General features: G+C 41.2%; 1 protein-coding gene across 1 annotated transcript in view; it reads left to right on the top strand.

Moving 5' to 3' along the window:
• SGCD (sarcoglycan delta) overlaps nt 1-23,170 on the top strand; it is a 1,401,159-nt gene that overhangs the window by 16,723 nt on the left and 1,361,266 nt on the right. The window contains exons 3-4 of the mRNA XM_023528634.1: nt 660-763; nt 4,366-4,591. The gene's annotated coding sequence lies outside the window, so the exon portion shown is untranslated. The remainder of the gene's footprint in view (nt 1-659; nt 764-4,365; nt 4,592-23,170) is intronic.

The raw sequence follows: 23,170 nt of genomic DNA, 5'->3' as shown, positions 1-23,170 counted from the left end.
TTTTTTTTTTTTTTTAGAGTGAATGGAAGACATTTTTGTTTGTTTTTCCTTTTTTTGGAACAAAGAAAATGCAGCTTTAAAGTGTTTTCCAATTTCTCAGCTCCCTTTCATTCTGTGGTTTCTTTACTCTTAATGGGATAATATAAACCACTTTTCTGTCGTTTGTTATTCATCAAAGCTGTTGATTTACCCTTAACAGAACGAAGGCAAGGATGTTATTAAAATAAAACAACTTCCAATTGAGCTGCTAATAAATGCTGAAATGCATCCACATTTCTCCTATCGATTATCTCCTGCTGACAAAGGCAAACACAAGCTTGCACTGGGATGTCTGTGGAAATGAAAGATTTAATTAAATGAAAACCAAAGGAGCTGGAAGATCAACTGCACTGGGCTGTCGAAGGATTGTTATGCATAATTGGCTATTTGAAATGTTCCTGCTTCTTGGGCCTTTTTCACCCAAAATATTCCCTACAGGGCATTAGGAAGGAACACAGTCGTTAGTAAATCCCTCCCACCCCCAAAGGGTTCATTTTACAAGCTCAAGGTTGTGGGCTAGAATGGGCTGTGTCAGGCCATAAAAAAGATGTAATAGAACACCTTGAAATGGAGAATTAGCATGGGAGAGCAGGAAGACAGCAGTGTCTTCTCCGTTTCAGGCTGTCTCCAAGGGCCGAAGGCGGAAGAAGAGGTGCTGGCGGGGAGGATGTAAGAAGAGGTCCATAAACTCAGAGAGTGGAATTCTTTAGAGCTGATTCGCTCTGTAAGTGTGTGCATGTAAAGTTTAATGTCTGGTAAATGCGGTGGTATTTAGTGATGGGAGTATATTAAAAAGCTGGTATTCACTTTGCTCGGAGTGTTTCAAGCACCTGTCGGGTGGCCTGCTTTTTACGACACGGTGGAGAAAAGAAAGATGGACAGAAATCATTGCCTGTGGCAGCCACATGGCAGTTAGTTTACACAGGTATTTCTTTTTGGAACCCTGAGTAAGGTGTTAACATTTGAAGACTTTGGTTTCCTCATTTGCACAATGGGATATCAATTGTACCTATCCCATCGATTTGTTATGAGGATTAAATGAGAAAATGTAGACAAAGCACAGTGAGCAGGTACACGGTAAACACTAAATGATTAGCAATAATAATTCACCTTCCACATCAGCTGAAGGGAGGGCATAATTTTTTCTATTATATTCCCCATAGTGTCTAGCCCATTGTCTAATACACTGCTCTCAATAAAAATTTTAGACTGAATTAAAAGAAATATTAATCTCTCAGTTTTGAGTTTTTTACAGATTCACATGGGAGTTAACAGTCATTCAACAAATATGTATTTAATGTCTTAAATTGTTTTTAAAATAATATTTTGTTTTCCTGATTACAAAAGAAGTAACATCTGTGCCCTTGGCGGAAACAGTGGCTGTAGTAGGCCTCATTCTTTGTGTCATATTGCACTGAATTTATGCTATACTAGAATCTCAGGCTAGAAAATTTTTCTTTAATATCTGGCTCCCTGTGGTCATCACTTCTGTATAAAAATACTGTGGTGTGTTCTTGTTTCTCAAGTGTAATTTGGAGTCAAGTGGAATAGATAAACACTGTCAATAAGAATATCTTTTGTAGACACTGATAGGACTTATCTGTGTAGAAATGAAGAGATAAAGGACACATAAATGTTTAATTTTTCTTTGCATGTTAATCTAACCACTGAACACCCTTGGTCCCCAAGCAAATTAATTGTCACAAAAGGAGAGTAAGTGACACATGGTCTGTATTGAGCTGTTGTCTGCTCAATCAGCCACTCTTCCACATAGAATCATGGAAGAGGCAGGCCCCTTCAGCAGGATTATGTGAGCAGCTGTGCTGGATTAATCATATTAGATGTCTCCTTGAAAAACTCAGGGCACTGATCTTCTGGCTTGAGGTTGGTTCTTGAAATGTTTGTGGAGTAAACTTTATCTTTCCCTGTGGAGTAGGTCCAGAGCTGGACTCAAAAGTCCCAGTGTAGAGGCTAGTTTCTTCAACCCCTGGCTGTGTGACTCTTATAAGTCACTGCTTTTCTGAGCTTTATTGGTTCATTTGCAAAATAAAGTTGTGGCTAATATTTATATATAACATTTTAATTTTAATTTGTGGCAAAATACCCGTAACATAAAATTTACCATCTTAACCATTTTTAAGTGCACAGTTCAGGAGGCAAATAAATTATTTTTTACTACAATTACAGTGCTTCCAATATTACCACCACTTGTCCAGTAGAATTGTTGTGAAGACCAAATGAGAAAAAAGGATGAGAAAAAATGATACTCCTTACACTAAAAAACACTTTGCAGATATCAGTTGCTATTAGTAGCATGACCCTATCGCTTTCTGGGCTCAGTTTTCCTATTAGGGACCCCACTTCAAATATCGTTAGTCTTTACATTCTATAGAACATTACTTCTACCTGGCACAGGTTTCCATGTCAATAGGGAGCCAAATCTTATGCTAAAAAGCCTGAGTTTTCTCTAGTAAAACATTAACATCATCATACACATGGAGGTTTTGTAACTTTTCCTGTCACTCTATGGAAGGAAGCCCTTGGTAAAGTCTGACTTGTCGGTGACACCAATATATCTGTATCTGCATATCTGTATCTGTATCTATATCCATATTTCTCTTCTATTTGTTTATTGATTCAGAAATATTTATCCAGCACCTCTTTGTTGCTGGGCACTGTTTGAGACGCTGGGAATACAGCAGTGAACAAGAGAGACAAATTCCTCTGCCCTCTGAATGCTGACCTTTGAGGGGGCAAAGACAGAAAATAAACCAGTAAATGTATAATAACAAGTAGGAAATGATAGAGGTGCTAAAGAAAAACAATGCCAGGCCAGGAGATGGAAGGTGACGGGTCCTTTTCTTTTACATGGAATGGTCAGGGAAGGCCCCCCTAAAGAGATGACACATTAGAGCAGAAACCTAACCGATGAGCAAGGTCCAGCCATGTGAAGGTGTGGGAAAGCTCCGCTCTAGGCAGTGCGAACTGGGATGTGGAGGAGGAACTTCCCACAGAGACCACTGAGGCTCCTCCCTGCCCTGTGGTTGTGCCAATAGTAGCCCCAGTGCAAAAGAACTTTGGGTTCCTTCTCTTCTCTCTGAGTTCCCATACATGAGAGTACTTCAAGAGCACAGAGCTATGTGTTATGGAACTCCAAAGTGTCTCCAGGCAACTGGGAATCAATATGGGGAGAACAAAAAATCTTATTGGCCCCTTTGCTTAATTTTATGCTGTGAGTATGCTTCACTTTGAGCATATTAAAAAATCCAATAATTTTTTTCTGAATGGGGCATACTTATACTAAAACAATTATTGGACTTTTAATTTGGGACATATTATATTCAAAATTTTTGGTTGTTTAACTGACATTCAAATTTAAATGAGTGGCCTGTATTTTACCTGACAACCCTAATTGGCCAGAACCTAGTCACATGGGCACATCTAGCTGCAAGAGAGTCTGGAAAATCTAGCCTTTAGGTGGGTAGTAATGTGTCCAATTATAACCTGGAGTTTTAATTACTAAAAGGAAGCAGGAGAGAATGGATATTGAGAACAACTAGCAGTCTTTGGCAAAACTTATATGTCTAATTCATTCATTCATTCATTCATTCATTTTACTTTTATTAATCACCTACTATGTGACAAGTATTGGATAAACAAGTTAGACAAGACTCCTGCACCTACAGAGCTTAAATTTTGGTGGAAGAGATAGACAATAATTTATACACGTGTAGAATTTCAAGTAGTAATAAATGTTCTAAAGAAAAATAAGGCAAGTAAGATTTCTAGTAGAGTTTGATAGGAATGCTGCTTTTTAAATGAGGAGGCTAGGGGAAGCTTCTCTGGAGAAATATCATTTGAGTAGAGACCTAAACGAAGTGTGGGAGGAAGCATGTGAAACTCTGGGGAAGAGCATGCTGGCCAGAAAGACCAGCTAGTGCAAAGACACCAATGACCTTGGTGTGTGTCAAAAATTAGAAGGCCCACGTGGTTGGCATGAAGGGATCAAGGGGGAGAGTGTAGGGGAAGCAGACAGAAGAGGGCTTTGAAGACCACAACGAAGAGTTTTTTAAACTTCAGGAATGATGAGATGCCACTGAAGGGTTTGGAGCAAGACAGTTACATGACTTAATTTGCATTTTAAATAGATCACATTGCCTCCTGGGTAGTCCATGTGGCTAGAGGAGGCAAGAGTGGAAGAAGGGAGATGAGTTAGAGGCTATTGCAAGGGATTGGGCTTGGACAGCCCGTAGAGTGGAGGGAGTGAGAAGTGGTGGGATTCAGGATGTATATAAAGTAGGCACTAATACCACCCTCAATTTACAGATGAAGGAGGCTCATAGAGTCAGGACTGGAATCTAGGTCTGTATGACTTGAGCGCAGCTTCAGGGAAGAAGGTCTTGCAGCTCTGAGAGACTGCAGGGATCATTCAGTCCTTGATTCTGACATTGCAGCAGGAGCAAGAGGGAAGAGATCCGATGAAGAAGGCCACTTTTCCCTTCTTCCTGCATTCTTCTCCAGCATCGATTCTGCCTGGGACTCTGAATCTAAGGTAATCTAATTTGTTATTTGCTTTATTAGAGTAAAATCTTCTCTCCTCCTACATGAAAAAAAAAAAAACATCCCCCAAATAGTACTTGATCTTGGAAGTTGAGAGCTGTGACACCAATGGCAATGTAAACTCTAGAAAGAAGGAGGTGACTTTTATTCTTTGTGTTTCTTGGGCCCCTGCCTTGTAGAGGAAAGAGGCTTTGGAATCAGCCACACCTGGTCCTGAATCTCGTTTACCAGCTGAGCCTGGGTTTTTTGCATCTGCAAAGTGGGACCAAAACAAGTTACTCCACGTAGTTGCTGAGAGCATTACAAGAGAAAATGTGCCTGAAACTAGTAGCATCCAATAGATGTGATTCATTTTATGATTTGAGAATCATTTTGGCTTCAACTTGCTCTTAGCACTGTTTTTTATCTTTCCACCAGTTCCTTTACTGACCCTAATCTTTTTGTCATTCCCCATTCACTTCCCTTCCTAGCTTCTATCCTGTCATGATGTCTGGAGCCCCACATAACGTGACCTTTGAGGGAAAAATGCCAGGTGGAGGGGATCAGGAAATATGGAAGGCCCCTCCATTAACCTGTTCCCTAGAACTGGAATATGAAATATTCATTTAAGTCGAGTGAAAGACATTGAAAATTTGATGTTCTCGCTTAGTTCCAGAAGCACACTACTGATAAGAAACAAATTAGAAATGCAAGGTTTTTTTCCCCAAGTGCTGTAAAGATGTGTGTTGATGATGGAGCTGGTCTTTCCCCGTGGGTCAGTGAGGCTTTCCCTGAAGCATAAATGCAGATAAAAATGATCGCTGCTTCTGATGAGGCTGTCAGAGCCTGGTATCAGAATTTGGGAAAGGTGTTTGAAGTCCTATTTTATTTGAATCCAGCATAAACACACTCTGCCAGATCTCTGGCTGCTCTTGGGGAGGGGTGCCGATCTTTCAGCGCTGGATTTCAAATGTGGATCAGCTGATCAGAGTGCTTGGTTACTCTGGATGAAAAGACTTATAGAGCTCTGGACTCACTGCAGGAAGAGCCCTTAGAAATCTAGGGGAACTTTTAGTTTTACAGATAGGGATAAGCCCAGAGAGGGGTTCTTACTTGCTCAAAGTCACACAGCTTAGCTCAAAAGTAAAGTATGGAAGAACTTTGGTGGGCCTTGGTGTCAGAGAGAGTTGGATTCAAATCCTGGATCTATCATCTTGGGTAAGTTACTTAATTTTCAGAGAGCGTTGGGTTCAAATCCTAGATCTATTCCTTGGGTAAGTACTTAATTTTCTAAAGCTTCAATTTCCTCACTTGTGAGATGGGGCTAATAATCATTCCTACTTCATAGGATGAATATGAGGATTAGCAAGAAAATTCATATAAAATAGCACAATGCTTGACACTTATTGACAAATATTGGTATTTTGTGATGTTGATTGTAATATATATTTTGGGTTCCCAGGAACTGACAGTAGGAAAATCTTTTTATTGTTAACATGCCACAGGCCTCTTGTCTGGTCCTTATTAGAGGGTGTAGTGGGTTGAATTGTGTTCCCCTCAAAAGGTATGTTCAAGTATTAACTCCCTGTACCCATGACCATGACCTTATTTGGAAAGAGGGTTTCTGCAGATGCAATTAAGTTAAAATGAGGTCACACTAGATTTGGGTGGGCCCTAATCCAATGCCTAGTGTCCTTATATGAAGGGGAAATTTGTACATGGACACACAGAGAGGGCACCATGTGAAGACAGAGGCAGATATTGGAGCAGTGCTACCACAAAATCAAGAAATATCAAGGGTTCCTGGCTGGAAGAGGCAAAGAAAGATTCTTTCCTAGAGCCTTAGGAGGGAGCATGGCCTTGCCAATGCCTTGATTTTACAATTTTAGCCTCCAGGACTGCGACATGATAGGTTTGTGGTAATTTATTATGGCAGCCCTAGGAAGCGAACACAGAGAGTATAAGGGAGGAGGATGTTCTGGTCTCTCAGTTAAGCATCTAAGGTTAGGGCTTAGCTGTGGAATGTTCATTTCCTGATTTATGAATGGACTACTCATTGAGTAATAACCTTCCGAAGAGATCCCGAGTATTTGCCTACTGACTTAGTGATGCTGGAGGGGTGTGTGTGTGGGGGGGAGGGGTGTGATGGTGGTGGTGGTGGGGGACACAAGTACTATGATTGAGGAGAGCCAGGATTTCTCACAATCATGGGTGGATATTCCAGATGACAAAATGCCAAGAGTGCACTCAGAAAAGACAGGAGGGGACATGGTCGGACAGAGGGCAAAGGCTGCTATGTCTCATTTGTCCCAGTTTTCCTGTTAAGTCTCCCTCATTCCCCTTTCATGTAAATATAGGTAGTTTTCTTGTTAGGCTGAGATGCAGAGAAATTGGAACACATGTGGGAAATGTTGGGCCTTACAGGCTCTTGGTGAATGCCTCTTTCTTTGAATCAGGTGAGGACCAGGAGAATATTGCAAGGGATGTGCTGTGTGTCCGTATAGTTTCCCAGAGGCAGCCAGGTGGTCTGTCTCATTTCACATTTCTGCAGGCCGGGCCTGAGAGATGTAGAAGTCCTTTTTCAGCGCTGAAGCCCTCCACCCTGCCTCCCCATCAGTCATTCCTTCTCTGCCTTTCCCGCTCTGCACCGTGGCGTTATCATTTTGAGCAGAACTCATTTGGAGTTCTTCCCCGCTGTCTCCAACCAGAAGGGAAAACACTCACAGACAGGAACGATACATCAGTCTCAGAGCTCACTGCCATAGCGGCTACGGGAAGTACTAGAATTCGTTTCCAAAGAAGACATAATACATTATAAGGATGTATGCAGTTTTCAGAGCTCTTTTGCCAAGGGTGAAGGCTAATGGGGATGGGAATGGAGGCGATAGTTCAGTTACGTGATTGATTGAGGATCCCTGTGCCCAGGCACAGTTGCTGTTTGGACTGCCGGAGCCTAATCAAAACCAGTGCCGTTTTGGTCTTGACCCTCTTGAGGGAAGAGACAAGCGGTTGAGTCATTGGATTTCCAAGGTCATCTGCTCAGGGAGAGGCACTATCCTTAGCTCATTGGTTGGAAAAAGTTTTTTTTTTTTTTAAAGTGAATGTGAAGGGGAGGGGTGGGAGAGGACTGGCTAGTCAAGGAGAGGATTAGTCAAGAGGCAGCACAATGGCAAAGTGGGAAGTTGGGGAGGAAGTGAAATAATTCAGTCTGTGCTTTGAGGACTGCTCCTTTATCTACAACATGAGTGAGTTCTGAGAGTTGCTATCACCTATGAGAAATCTAAAGGTGGCTCCATTTATGTGAAATATTCAGAACAGGTAAATCTGTAGAGAGAGCAGCTTGGCGATGGCCAAGGCTGGGGAGTGGGGGATGGGGAATGACTACTCAATGGAGTTTCCTTTTGGGGCAATAATAATGTTCTGGAACTAGATAAAGGTGGTAGCTGTGCAACACTAGGACTATCCCAAATGCCACTGAATTGTACAATTTAAAATAGTGAGTTTTATGTTATGTGAATTTTACCTCAAAGAACAGACGCCACAATATACCCCCACCCCCACCCCCGGGCCTTTAAACCACATGGATGCTGTTGAGGTGGCCTCTGGAAAGATAGACTGTGGCTGAGTTCAGCCCCTGGACGAATGACATGGCCTGAGTGCTGTGTACGTGTCGGGGTCCTTGCTCCCTCTGGCCTGCCCCCTCTCCACCCCTCCTTAGAGGATCCACAGGGCTGCCTGTACCAACACCAAGATCTTAAAGAGAATGGGCTTTTGGGGACCTTAATCTCAGTGTAAATCCTGACCACGCCACTATCGACAGTATGAATCCAGATGTTACAGAAACTCTCTGAACCTCAGTTTCCTTACTTGTAAAATGGAGGTGACAATATCTACCTCATAGGGTTTTTGCTCACTTAAACTAAGTGTTAAAGCATTTAACATGTTATTATCACTCAGTAAATGGCAGTGGCTATTATAAATAATTCTGTTATCTGTGGTATCTGCCTGAGCATAGTACTGATTGCCAAGATCTAGAGGTAGCAAGAAGTTTTGCCTCAGCTAAGTCCTTTAAACAGAATCCCAAACCCCCAAAGCCTGCTGGTGGGGATGTGGACAGAAGAGAGCCAGCAACAGTGGAGGATATTATTGACTCAGTGTGGTTTTGAAGGGGTTGGATAAATAGCATCCTTTTTCCCTGCCTGAGTCTGGAACCAATGGACAAATAAAACAAAACCTAAGGAGACAGGTGACCAAAATATCACCTTTAGACCAATCAAACTGATTCTAGAGTTTAATGGGACTTTTTGTAGCTGAACCCCACAATGAGACTTTTCACCCTTTTATAGACAAGGCCGGGTCACCGCAGGGCTGCCCAGACCGGGGCTCGCCCCTGCTAAACACACAGCATGAAGGAACAGAGGGGTGTGCTGGCCTTCAGTGAGGTTGGGCTCCTTCTTGAGCCAACCAATCAGGGCAGGCACTCCGCCTCTGTCGGAGAGAGACCAGGAGGGAGGCCAGGAGCGCACTAGGGGGGCTCCTTTCAAATGCAAGAAAAGTCATGCGAGGGATGGAGAGGGCTTCACATTGGATAGCTATAGGCCCTGTAGGAGTGTCTCCATGGCCAGGCAGGGGCTCCCTTCATGTCCGTGGTGTTCCCCACCTCCTTCCCCACGTGGTCTGACATGTGATGGGCACTCCAGGGCTGCTGTCTTCTTCCTTTATGTTCAGCAAGGAGTCCTTTGTTACAAAAGGAAATGGGATAGAAGGACTACTAAGCCAACAAAACCTGGGAACAGCCACATTTCGTCCAACCTTTGGGGATTGGTAAATTATAGAATATCCATTCAGTGGACTGTTACGCCATTTTAAAAAGGCTATTTACAAAGGGCTTGTAACGATGGGGGAATTATATGATGATGTCAGGTGAAAAAAAACATGATATGAAATTGCACATATAGTATGAACTCAGCTATATTAAAACCTCCCTAAGATTATGCTTAGAAAAATGAAAAATTTAAGAGGAAATTTCCAAAATATTAACAGTGGTGGTCTTTCTGTTTAGTTTTTTCTTATAGTTTCCAAGTTTTCTGTAATGAGTATGTATTTCTTTTGTAATGGAAAAACTTATTAAAAAAAATAAAACTTTTACTTTGGTGAGACTTACATATTATCAGTCAAACGAACAGTTTAGAACTTCATAGATTTATATGATTACAGAATGCTAATGCGACAAGGAACTTTAGAGATTTTTGAGTTTAAAGATTTTAAATCTTTTTTTTTCTTTCTGGTGTCACAGATCTCTTTGAAGATTTTCCAGAAACAATGGCTTCTCTCCTGAGACCATTTTGCAAATAAACATACTATGATTTAAGCTGCTGTTTGTTTCACGTTACAGAAAGCCCTACTCAAAGCAGCTTAAACAGCGGAGGAAATTTACTAGTTCATTTAACTAAAAACTTCAGGGAGTCAGGTGAAGCTTGATTCAGCACTTTAACAACTTCACCAAGACTCTCATTTCTTCTGTCTCTCTGCTCTGCCTCCTACAATATCAGTTTCATCCCAAGGCTGGCTCCCCTGTGGCTTCTAAGATAGCTGGTGGAAACTCCTCTTCGTTCTTGTTTGTGTCTAGCAGGAGAGAGTGTCTCCTATAATTCTAGCAGGAGAGAGTGTCTCCGTTTCAGCATTCCCAGCAAAGGCTGTAAGATTTGATCTGATTGTAATGTAAGGTTAGGCACATGCTCATCTCTGAACCATACCTTGGCCAGGAAGTAGAGAGCTCTGATTGCCTTAGCTTGATCACTTGCTCTGCTGTGGAGCTGATAGGGAGAGAGTTAGTGTTCCTGGAACCACATCATTTCCCAAATAGAAATTAGGGACACAAATATCCCTTACACACATGGCAAACTGCATATAATTTAGACTCATCCTTAAATTCCCCAAGGCTTCCATGGACTCCAGGCTAAAAATTCCTAGTCTAATCCAATCCCCTTATTTTAGAGATGGGGATTCAGAGACCCAGCAGGAGGTGACAGATGCTCAAAGCCATTGCTTCACTGTCAGTCTCTTCTGCTTGTTGCCCCACCAGACTCCTTCCAACTTCACATGCAGTAGTAAGTCAGAGATGAATAAGTAATAAGTAGGGCCCTTTGCAAATCCCTAAGCTCCTTTAGGACCCAGGACAGATGTGTTTCGATGAAGGGACAGGACCTTCATCAAAATGTCGAGGGGACAGAAGGGTCCAGACAAGGTGGCTGCACTGGGCCACACAACTGTCTAGAAGGGAAACAAGGGCAAAGGAAGAATGATTACATTATTCATGCCTGTATCTTAAAGATAATCATTATAATTTCCCCTTTAAAAACCCTGCTTGCTCGGAGGAAACAACTGTATTCTAATAAGCGCTTGTTTATGAAACTCATAGTAATTAGATCGGAAAGTGAATTATTAAACTGTCTGGGGTGGTATTTCTTGCCAGGTCTTTAGTGATTATGTTCAAGTGTGGAGGGTTGGCCTGTTAGCTGGGAAGATATTACTCCTGGGAAGAAAATTGTTTAACTCTGGGTCAGGGCTGGGGCGTCTTTCACTGACTTCTGAAGTAGCTGGACTGCAGAGGCCCTTACAAATCACATAGCTGAGTTACCTCATTTTAGAGATGGGAAAACTGAGAATTAGTGGGTGAAGGCACTTCCTGAAGGCTGTACAGGGATTGTGCTGACAACTTATTGCATCTTTACCTGATTTTTCATCATATTCACTCAATGCTTATGGTAGAATCCACGACTTAGCTTTCTCAACTGCCATTTCCTCTTCCTTCTACCCAGAGAGATTGTAAAGCTAACCCATGTTGTCTGTAGCTAGGATTCCAGATACAAGTTCTACCGGTTAGTTACCCTTGCATGAGATCTCTCTGCAGCTGTGGCTGTTGAGAGACAAGGTGGTAAAGATGTAACTAGACTCAGCATTCCAATGACTAGCCACCGGCCTCCTGGGTTTTAAGGGATGGTGGTGGCAGCAGCTTCCTGACCCTGGGATTGCATCCAAGGTAGCAAGGCCCTGAGCTCCACAGTCCCTCGAAGACCCCCTGACTTCTGCCCACTAGCCTTCAGTGCTATTTTTTTGGAATAGTTAATTCTCTCTATTAAACCTCCTTCTGATTGACATACTTAGCTTAACTTCTGTTTCCTGCACTGAACTCTCACACATCCCTCTGTGTAAGCACAAATCGCACTTATGATAAGTAATACTCTTTCTCCCCTGGATCCTGATATATTTCCTGTGTCCTATAGAATATAACCCTATTCATGTCACCCTAAAATCTTAAGCTCAAGAAATCCAAAACTAACCTCCTTATTTTCTCTCTAAAACTTACTCCTTCTATAGATTTCCCTTTGTCCATTCTCATGCCTTCTTCTGCCCAATAACTCAGGTTCGGAGGTAGCTCTGGCTTTCCTCTTACTGCTGTCATATACTTGTCAGATCTTATTGATTCCATTTTCTTTGTTAGGAGTATTGGTTTTCAATGATCCAATTATATTGAATTTATAAACAGAGAAGTAATCTGCATAACTGGAAAGTCTAGCATCAGGCATGGTTGGATCCAGGGGCTCAGAGAAAGCCATCAGTACTTGTTCCATCTCTCCTGCTTTCTTCCAGTCCCTTTCTAATGGTGGGCTGGAAGGTCCTGACAGCTCTAGGTTTATATAATCTTTATATCAAGTCTCGTGGGGATAAAGTTTATCTTTCTCATTATTTCCAGAAAAAGTTTTAGAAAGAGTCTTTTTGGGTAAAATAAATTAGCCACTTGTTACAGGTTGAATTATATACTCCAAAAAGATCTGTTGAAGTCCTAGCCTCTAGTACCTCAGAATGTGACATAATTTGGAAGTAGTGTTGTTGATAAAATTAGTTATTATGATGCAGTTGTACTGGAATAAGGTAGGCCATTAATCTAGTGTGACAGGTGTCCTTATGAGAAGAGGAAGAGATGAAACACAGGGAGCAGAATGCCATGTAAAGACAAGGACACAGAGAAGATAGCCATGAGGCAGAATTTGGAGTTATGCTCCCATAAGCCAAGGAATGCTTGGGGCTTCCAGAAGCTGGAAGAGGAAAGTACGCATCCTCCCTTAGAGGCTTCTGAAGGAGCGTGGCTCTGTCGACACCTTGATTTCAGACTTCAAGGCCTCAGACTGTGAGAAATTAAATTTCTGTTTTTCAAAGCCACCTATTTTGTGGTTCTTGATTACAGCAGCCGTAGGAAACTAACATGCCACTGTTGCCAGGGGAATGAAATAAGGCGATTGGCCAGGCCTGGGGTGTGCGTCTAGTATGTGTGTCATTTTCCCTCTAATGGCCTGAGCTATGAGGAAGGGCATGCTGGTTGCCAAAGGAACACGGGAGCATTTACCAGAAAGGGGAATGGAAGCTGCAAAGGCAAGAACGACATGTGCACTCTAACCTTTAATGCCCTACTCCAGGCCCCCAGCACTTCTTGCCTGAACTACTGATATAATCTCCCAACTGTCCTTCAAGTTTTCCTCTCCTTCTCTTTCCATCCCATTTTATATGGGATGCCAGATTACTGCTCCCACTTTGGTTGTGATCTTGCCATTCTCCAGTGCAAAATCCTTCAAGCCAACAGAATAAGATCCCATTCTTTAATCTGGATGTGAAAAGCAGTGTCAAGCTGGCTCCCACCTCCCCTCCAACTCCATATATTGAAATTTGACTCGCCATTTAAAACCTAAATCAAGTTTAATCTCCTTCAGCAATTTCCCAGATGTATTCTCAGCTGGAAGTTTTCACTGGACTCTGAACTTCTTTGTCCATTTCCATTAAGCTGTTCGTATTAGTTTGCTAGGGCTGCGATAACAAAACACCACAGACTGGCTAGCTTAAATGTAGAAATTTATTTTCTCACATTTCTGGAGGCTAGAAGTCCAAGACTGGGGTATCGGCAAGTTTGGTTTCTCCTGGGGCCTCTGTCCTTGACTTGCAGACGGCCTGCTTGCGCCGAGTCCTCACATGGCCTTTTCTCTGTGCCCGTGCACCTTGCTGTCTCTTCCTCTTCTCATAAGGACACCAATTCTATTGGATTAGGGCTGTATCCTAAGAGTCTTGTTTCTAACTTAATCATTTCTTTGAAGGCCCTATCTCCAAATACTGTCACACGGGTTAGCGCCTACTCATGTGGCCTCGCTGAATCTTAATGACCTCTTTAAAGGTCCTATGTCCACATAAGTTACATTCTGAGGTGCTGGGGTTCAGCTTCCAACATACAAATTTGGTGGGGGAGGCACAGTGTAGTCCATAATAGCACTTAAAACTTTTTATTTTATTGATGTTTGTGTGCTTATTTTAACTCTATTAGAAGATGGTAAGCTCTTTGAAGGCAGAGGAAGTATATCTTGTTTATATCTTTTTATCTACCATAGTGTTTAAAATACTACTTAAACTTAGTAAATTCTCAGAATTTTTTGTTGAATGAATAAATGGTACATAAAATAGTTCTTGATTAATGAGAATTTCTCATTTTTCTAACTTTCGGTATTAAAAAAAACTATACAGTATAGGTATCATTGGACTTGATGTTAAAGACCCAGATTGTTTTTCCAATTATGTTACTTTCTAGCTGTGTGATCTTGAGCAAGTCACTTAATCTTTCTGGGTCTCAGTGACTTTATCTGTAAAATGAGGAAAAAATGCTCTCCTGTTTGTTTTACAAGACTGTTTATGGGTACTAATGAAATAATTGTTCAGAAAATATTTGGGACACCTAGTGTATGCCAGGCACTGTTCTGGGCACATGTGATACAATGATGAACAAGCTAGGCAAAGTTCCTGTCCTCATGATTCTTGTAGGCAAATAGGCAATCAACAAGATTGGCATTACAGAAAATAATTTCGGAAAGCGCTTATTGTCTATGTAGACAATAAAGGAAGATATGTCATAGGGAAGAGCTCTCTGAGAGGATGACATTTGAGCTGAGATGTAAATAATGAGAAAGAAGTGGCTACTCTTGGGTGAAGAGCATTCCAGGAAGAGGGAGGAGCAAAGACCCTGGCGGGGAGACAGTGAATGTGAGCGCCCATGGAGCTAGCAGAGCACTGCAATAGAATATTCCAGAAAAAAGCCTTCTACTCACATTTAAAATATGAGGCTCGTCAATGTGTAAGGTTTCCTGAGCATTGCAGAAAGGTCCCTGGAGTTGGGGTTTTATCCCTAACTCAACCACAGTGTACAGCTGGAACATCCCTTCCCATGTGTGCAGACTTGGGCGTACACTTCCTCCAGTAGCATCAGGCGAGGATCAAATGAGATCATGTGGGTGAAGGTACTTGGGGAATATAAGGTACAATTTCCAGGTGGTGTCATCATTTGAAAACACATTTCCCACGATGAAAGGATTTGGACTTTGAATTCAGCAACTCGCTTGCTGATCAAATTTTCTGAGAAGAGCAAGAGCTGCCGTCATCCCCATTTAGGGCTCAAAAATGCCTGTGTCAGGCTTTTCAAAGCAAATTGATAAGAATTAAGTAGGCACTGCAGCAGTGATCTGCAAGCTGTCTTTTGTGGGGGTTGAATTGCAACTTTCTTTTCTGCTGAGCCTCCATACACTAGATCTGATATGGTCAATCACCCTCTGGGGCTTTTGGGTATCTATGGGACTACCCTGGGGTCAAGTCACTTGAGGGGTGTGTGTGTGTGTGTGTGTGTGTGTGTGTGTGTGTGTAGTGTTTTGCGCTGCAATAGAATATTCCAGAAAAGAGCCTTCTCAGATATCTTAAGTGTTCCACTGCTGCCAGAAATGACATGATTGAACACTGTACACATATCACTTGAGTAGTGAAATTGCACCCAAGATACCTATAAATGACAGAGTAACAGAACATTCTTTTAAGAAGAGCCGATTACTTCAGAGTTCTTGGTAGTAAAGTATATTTCCTTTGAACTTGTTCTCAGGTTTCTCCTCCACACCCCACGGACCACCTCCCTCTGCTTCCTTTTCTCCATTCCCATAACCTTCATAACTTAAACATCCTTAAGGGCACAGTGGCTCCCCATTTTTGTTCACTGTGAAGGTTGGTGGATGTCGAGGCCTTTAAGGTCATGGCTAAGCATGCGGGAAAGGTCCCTGATGCTGAGAGTGTTGTGGAACTGTCAGGTAAAGAGAGCACTACTTCCTCTTTGTATCTGTGGTGAAGAAAGTAGGAAGTGGCTGGGGAATTTTACCAAGTCTGAGTTTAGAAAACAACTAGGATTGTGCTGAAAACCTTCCTGGCTGATTCTTTGGCCGTTGGACGTTTGAAGAAGTTATTCTGTCTAACTTACTCCTTCTCTGTTTTTGTTGATTGTACTTTTGGTCTCTGTCCCTGTTTCTCTTTTTTTCTCATGCTCTTCCTCCCCCCCCCTCCCCCTCATCCCTTAATGATTCGCCTCATTGGAATAAAGTTCTGTTCAACTAGTAGGGCTTCCATAATTGAAGCTCTGGGGCATTTCAAATAGAACAGCTAATGGTGACTTTTTTTTCAAGGCAGGTTATCAATTAAAAATGGCCAGGCAATCAGAGATCAAAAGAGGCCTGTTTCCTCAAATGAATTAGTGGATTTTAGAATGAGATGAAATGAAATGGAGCTAATAAGCACTTTTTAAAGAGATGGCTGAGGGATTTGGAGCTGGAGGTATGAAGCTCAAAACTGTGAAGATTTCTTGCTTTGGTCCCAGAGTTTTTGGACACGTCATGTGCAAAGCTGGAGGGCCAGCAGTGCACGCTGGAATGACCGGGAACCCGGGAGTTTAGGCATGGAGAAGGTTAGCAGGCTGGCAGCTGTGGAAATAGGCCTTGCAGTCCATAGGGCTCCTACAAACCTAACATCAGGGCCGAGTCTGTTTTTCCTCTGCCTCTGCTCCTGTAGCAATCTCCGTACTACCCAAGTGTCCCTTGACTTGTGATTTTCAGGAGAGAGTGATGCCCGAAAGATTCTCCAGACACCCCCAGGAAGAAGCATTATTCTCACATCTTTGCTGCTTTCCTGAGTGTGCTCATCCAGGGAGGCTGTGGCAGCTGTTGTGATTATTCTCTCTCTCCCTGTCTCTTTTTTTCGGTATCTGCCCGCACAGTAGCTTCATTTCTCAGCATAACTAGAAGGGCACATATTCTCAGTTATACAGGCAGAAAACCCGTGGAAGCACATTGGGCTAATTAATAAGGGAAAGTGACTGCTGAACATACCTTCTAACTGTTATGAATTCACTAGAGGTGAATTTTTTATAAGTTACTAAATAATATATAGTCAACATAGAAAAAATAGAAAATACAGGTAAAAAAATGAAATTTACTCAGTGTATAAGGAAGTTCTTTGTTATTAAATACTAGTTTCTTAATCGAAAAAGTAATCTATAACAGTAAAAAATATTCAAACACTTCAGAAGGGCATGAAATAGAGTAAGATCTCCTCTCACTGGATCCCCAGAAAGACAGAAAATTCCATAAATTTACTATGACTATACAAATGTATATCTTTATGTATATGAATTCTAAAAAATGGGATCATAGTATACATATTGTCTGCATCTTATTTTTTTGCCTAATAAATTTTGGCTATCTTCCCATGATAGTACATCCAGATGAATTGTTTAATATAGCAAATATTCCTTAGTCACCATGCACAATTATGAGTACCATGCTGATTTGTGCATACCTCTAGAATAACATATTAGAGAAAGAAAAGCAAAAACAAAAAAAACAAAAAAAAAAACCACAAAACATGGACACTCAGCACTACTGAGAAACAATGCTTCATTATTCAAGAATCTATCACTTTTATGCTATCTTTGTGGAAGGATTAGACAAATTAATTAACTTGCCTTTTCTCTAAACTAAGTACTCCCACCACACAAATCTTCCTCATACTCTGCATTATCATCTGTCTTTGGTATCAGCAGAGGTACAATCCACAGACCTTCATGGCACTTGGACTCGGGCATCTTCTGCTCAAGGACAGAGGGCAGAACGGCTTCCCTGAATGATGTTGGTCTTGAGAGCAGGTGTTTGGGGAACAGGCTATGCTTGTGAATGTCGAACATTGACAGACAGAGGTGCCTATATTTGATAAATATATTTTATTTAATAAATATATTTTTAATACATGTGTATTTTGTGACATGTGAGGCCTTCTAAAATGTGAGGGCCAGAGTAGGGACCCCCACCTGCCCAAATATAGGGTGGAACTATACACTGGTATGACCATACCGGTCGTTAAAATAATGAAATACGTCCGTACAGTAGTAAAAGATGCTGCTGTGAGGCTCAAGCAATGCTGCCTTTGCCCTCCTCAGGGACAATTTCTCTGGCCCTCCCCATAATCCATAGCTAAAAGACTGATGCCAAGCACAGCAAAGCCTTGGAATCTTCCCCTGGAGCTGTTGCCTGCACCTGTTCTGATTGGACGGCCAATGTTCTTTGTTTTGAATCAAAGATTAGTAAGGAAAAACCTCTGTTCTCTTCTATAGGTCCCTGTCATTCAGGAATCAGAATCTTGACTAACCTAGGAGAAGCACTGTGAGAACTTGGTGGGAGCTCATCAGGGGGCCCTCAAAAAAGACTGTTCTTGGGTCTGCCCCCTGCTCACCATCACTGCTTCCTTCTTCCTTCCCCTCCTCCCTTTCCCCATCTCCCTCTCTCCTATCTCTCCTTCCATCTGTTTTTTTTTATCTATTTATTCATCCATTCACCCATTACCCATCCTCCCTCTCCCCTTTACTGAGATAATTTTATATTGAATCATTGAATATATTATTCAATGATTTCAATGTATTTACTGAGTTGTGTAACCACTAATCACATACATTTAAAACATTCCCATCACCCCAAAAAGAAACCTCATGCTCATTTATTCTCACTCCCCATTCCCTCCCTCAGCCCTAAGCAACAGCTAGTCTACTTTCTGTATCCATAGAGTTGCCTTTCTCTTTTAATGGCTTTCCTTCCTTGTTCTTTGAGTCTCAGCTAAAATTTTACTACTTCTTTATTCAGACTTTGTCAGCTCCTCATTTGTTTCCTTTGTAGAAATTATTGCAATTAGTAATTATGATTTCTTTCAAACAAACTTGCTTTTGTTTGTCTATGCCGCTAAAATATAATTTCCCTGAGGACAGGAACCATTTGTTTTGTTTGTTGCTATATCCACAATATCTAGCTCAGTGCCTGACACTCAAGTGAGTGTCCAGTAAATAATTTGCTAAATGAATGAAGGTTTAAAAAAGTGTTGGATTTTAAAAAGCAGCTTCAAACTTCTTTGTAGAGGTCATAAACTACAATAAATAGCACTCACGAATTGTCAAAGCTATTTGGCCATGGCTCTCCTATCAGAAGGTCCAACGTAGCACATGTCCCTGTGCTAAATGATTTGGAAAACAACAAAGACGGGATTGATTTGTAGGCAGCATTTTCCAACCTTCTGTCACCCAGTCTGTGGTGCTCTTGGTCTGGGGCTTTGTTTATTTTTGGCATGTGGGGAGTTATGGTGCCTCCTATTGTTCTCATAGTTCTGCTAATACCATTAGGCTATTTACTTGGCCTGTGTTGACTGTCAAGCTGCTCTCCTACATCAGCCCCTGGCTTCTGTCTTCAGAGGTTTTAGTCTGAACAAAAAACATTTTCTTTGTTCATATCCAGACGGAGGATTAGCAGCATCTAGTGTTTTTCATACACAAGCCACCAAGAAAGAGTGTTCAAAATGGAACAAAGCTGCAGGAACCTGTTGGAGTTGAAGAGCAGACTTGGAACTGAGCAGAGGCTAGAAAGAAGCCTTTCAGGGACTTTGAATGGGATTAGGAATGCTTTGCAGGCTATGAGCATCTGGGTCTTAGATTCCCCTGGTGTGGTACGTCTGCACCTTGTGAGATGGTTTGAAGAAGCCATGCTTCCTTCTTGAAGCCTTTGTCATTTCTCTGGGTGGTGGGATGGCCTTGGCTGAAGGTGCTGCATGGGAAATGCCAAGTTGCTGACCTCTATGTGCAATTTCGCATTTAATTCTTCCACTTTCCTGTAGGTAGGAACCATTATCCTCTTTTTGTAAGATGGAGAAATATACAAAGAAACCCACCCCAGGTCCCTTCACCAGTAAATGGCAAGGGTGGGATCTGAACCAACCCTCTAATTCCAAAACTTTCTTTAAAAAAATAATTTTGCTTATTAATAATAATAGTTCTTTAAACTTTATTTGATTGTGGTAAGAGCACTTAACATGAGATTTACCCTCTTAATAAATTTTTAAGTGTATAGTACAGTATTGTTGACTATAGGTACAAAATCTGTACAGCAGATTTCTAGAATTTATTCATCTTGCTTGACTGAAACTTTATGCCCATTGATCAGTAATTCCCCACTTCTTCCTCTCCTCAGCTCCTAGCAACCACTATTTCACTCTTTGATTCTATAAATTTGACTATTTTAGGTATCTCATGTAAGTGAAATCATGCAGTATTTGTCTTCCTGTGACTGGCTTATTTCACTGAACATAATGTCTTCAAGGTTCATCCATGTTGTCACATGTGTCAGAACTTCCCTTTTAAGGCCAAATAATATTCCATTGTGTGTATATGCTACAATGTCAGTGGGCCTTTAGGTTTCCCCATCTTGGCTATTGTGAATAGGGCAGCGATGAACATGGAAGTGCTAATATTGTTTTGTGATTGTGATTTTAATTATTTTGGGTGAATATTCAGAAGTGGGATTGCTGGATCATATGGTAGTTCTACTTGTATATTTTTGAGTAAACTTCATTTCGTTTTCCACAGTGGCTGCACCACTTTGTATTGCCACCAATGCTCTTCAAGAGTTTTAATTTCTCCATATCCTTGCCAACGTTTGTTGTCTTTTTTTTTTTTTTAATAACTATCCTTACAGATGTGAGGTGATATCTCATCGTGGTTTTGATTTGTATTGTGAGTCGTGAAATTGAGCATTTTTTTCATATACTGTGGGCCCTTTGTATGCTTTGGAGAAATGTCTCTTCAAGTCCTTCCATTTTTAAATTGGATGAGTTTTTATTTTATTTTATTTTATTTTATTTTTTTACTATTGAGTTGTAGGAGTTTCTTACATATTTGAAGATTGACTCCTTATCAGACATATGGTTTGTAAATATTCTCTTCCATTCCATATGCTGCCTTATTTTACTCTGTTGTTTCTTTTGCTGTGCAGAAGCTTTTTAGTCTTGTCTATTTTTACTTTTATTGCCTGTGCTTTTGGTGTCACATCCATGAAATCATTGCCAAAACAATGTCATGAAGCTTTTCTCCTCTGTTTTCTTCTAGGAGTCTTACAGTTTTAGGGCTTATGTTTAAGTCTAATACATTTTGAATTGATTTTTGTTTATGATGCAAGATAAGAGTCCAGTTTCAGTCTTTTGCATGTCAATATCCAGTTTCCTCAACACCATTTGTTGAAGAAACTCTTCTTTTTCCACTATGTATTCTCTGCACCCTTGATGAAGATCATTTGAATGTACATGTGTGAAATTATGTCTGTGTTCTCTATTTTGGTCTATAGGTCTATATGTCTGTCTTTATGCCAGTACCATACTCTTTAAATTACTTTAGCTTTGTATCGTATCTTAAAATATGGAATTGTGATGCCTCTAGGTTTTTTCTTCTTTCTCAAGATTGATTTGGCTATTCCTAGTCTTTTTTGGTTTCATATGAATTTTAGAATTGTTTTTCTATTACTGTAAAAAATGCCATTGGGATTTTGTTAGAGACTGCATTGAATCTGTAGATTGCTTTGTATAGACATTTTAACAATATTAAGTCCTCCAATTCATGAATATTGGACATTTTTTTCATTTGTGTTTTCTTTAATTTCTTTCATCAGTGTTTTGTAGTTTTTAGTGTATAAGTCTTTCCTACCTTAAGTTTATTCCTCTATATTTTATTCTTTTTGGTGCTATTATAAATGAAATTATGTTCTTAATTTCCTCTTCATATAATTTGTTAGTATATAGAAAAACAACTGATTTTTTTTGTATCCTACAGCTTTACTGAATTTGTTTATTGGTTGTAACAGTTTTTTTAATGGCATCGTTAGGCTTTGCTATGTAAGATCATGTCATCTGCAAACACAGACAATTTTACTTCTTCTTTTCTAATTTGGATGCCTTTTATTTCTTTTTCTTGCCTAACTGCTCTGTCTAAGACTTTTTTGTAAGAACAGTTGAATAGAAGTGGCGAGAGTGGGTATCCTTGCGTTGTTCCTGATCTTCAAGGAAAAGCTTTAAATTTTTCACCATTGAGTATACTATAATAGAGGGCCTTTATTATGTTGAGGTACTTTCCTTCTGTTCGTAGTCTGTTGAGAGTTTTCTTTTTAATCAAGAGCGTTGAAAGTTGTCGAATGCTTCTTTAGAGAAGCCTTTGAAGTCTAAACTCTGATGCCACTTCCGAGTTCCCTCAGCACATCTCAGATTTCTGAGATTTTAAAAATCCCTAGCCATGATGATGGGATATGGATTTGTCAGCACACTTGTTTCAGAGCTCTGTGAACTTGCTGGGCTGGGTCGCAGCTGAGGTTTTCTGGGGTTAAGCCTCCTGTTTTAGGATCCTGAAAATAGTTCTGAGAAGTCTGCAGCAGAATTAGGAGAGAGTTCAGGTGTGGAGTGCAGAAGATGAGGAAGCAGAGTTCCAGCTAGGTCAGGCTGACTGCTGGCAAGTTATGAAGACGTGCTTGTGGCTCTGCCTTTCCGTCTTCCTGTTGCCAGTTCTGTCCTCCCAAATACAAGTCGAGTGAAGCCAGATAGTGGCTAAGAGCATGGAACTTGGAAAATGACAGATCTACTATTTGTTAATTATGTAAATCAGGACGTGGACCAACTTTATCTTTTGCAGCCTCAGTGCTGTCGCTTATAAAGTGGAGGCCGTCATCTCTACCTACTAGGGTTCTTTAAAATAACGTGCACCGGCGTTTAGCACAGTGTCTGTGCTCAATAAATGGTATATGTTCCTAGGCAGGGCAGATGTGAGAATCCTGCTTTCCAGAGGAGGAGGCTGAGGTGCACACAGTGTGTGTTTGCACCCTGCTTTCCCATTCTCTTTGGCCTCTTAGAATCCTGTGCCCTTCTCAGGCTCTGCAGGCTTGAAGCCTCGGCCAGCCTTTGAGTGCTTTGCTTGCTCATCCTGAGAGTGGAGAGGTCGTTGGCAGAGACTATCCACACTTCTGTCTACCTAGATCAGAGCTGCCTCATGCTTTCCAGGGCCTGGCAGGGAGCAGACTGGGTCGGAACTGAAAGGGAACCTGAATGGGGCTCCTGGGGAGGCATCCAGTGGGTAAATGCTGACCCACTGGTGGAAAGCATTTAAAGTGACTCTCTGGCATTTTCCTAAAAGCATTCATATGCAATCCGGGGAGGGCACGTTTTCCAAAAGGCAGGTGGAAATGCATTGCGTCCCTGCTGTTCTCAGGAGGCCACATTTGGAAGGCTCTTGTCCAATTAAAGCATTACTGAGCCCAACTGCTCCTTAAGGTTATTTCTGAAGAGAGAGAGCTTGGTTTTTGTCTCTTTAAGAATGGAGATGAAACAGAGACCAGCACCT

The sequence above is a fragment of the Pteropus vampyrus genome, unplaced genomic scaffold, assembly GCF_000151845.1.
Source record: "Pteropus vampyrus isolate Shadow unplaced genomic scaffold, Pvam_2.0 Scaffold30, whole genome shotgun sequence".
In the NCBI taxonomy this organism is placed as follows: Eukaryota; Metazoa; Chordata; class Mammalia; order Chiroptera; family Pteropodidae; genus Pteropus; species Pteropus vampyrus.
This window is presented reverse-complemented; position numbering and strand designations above follow the sequence as displayed.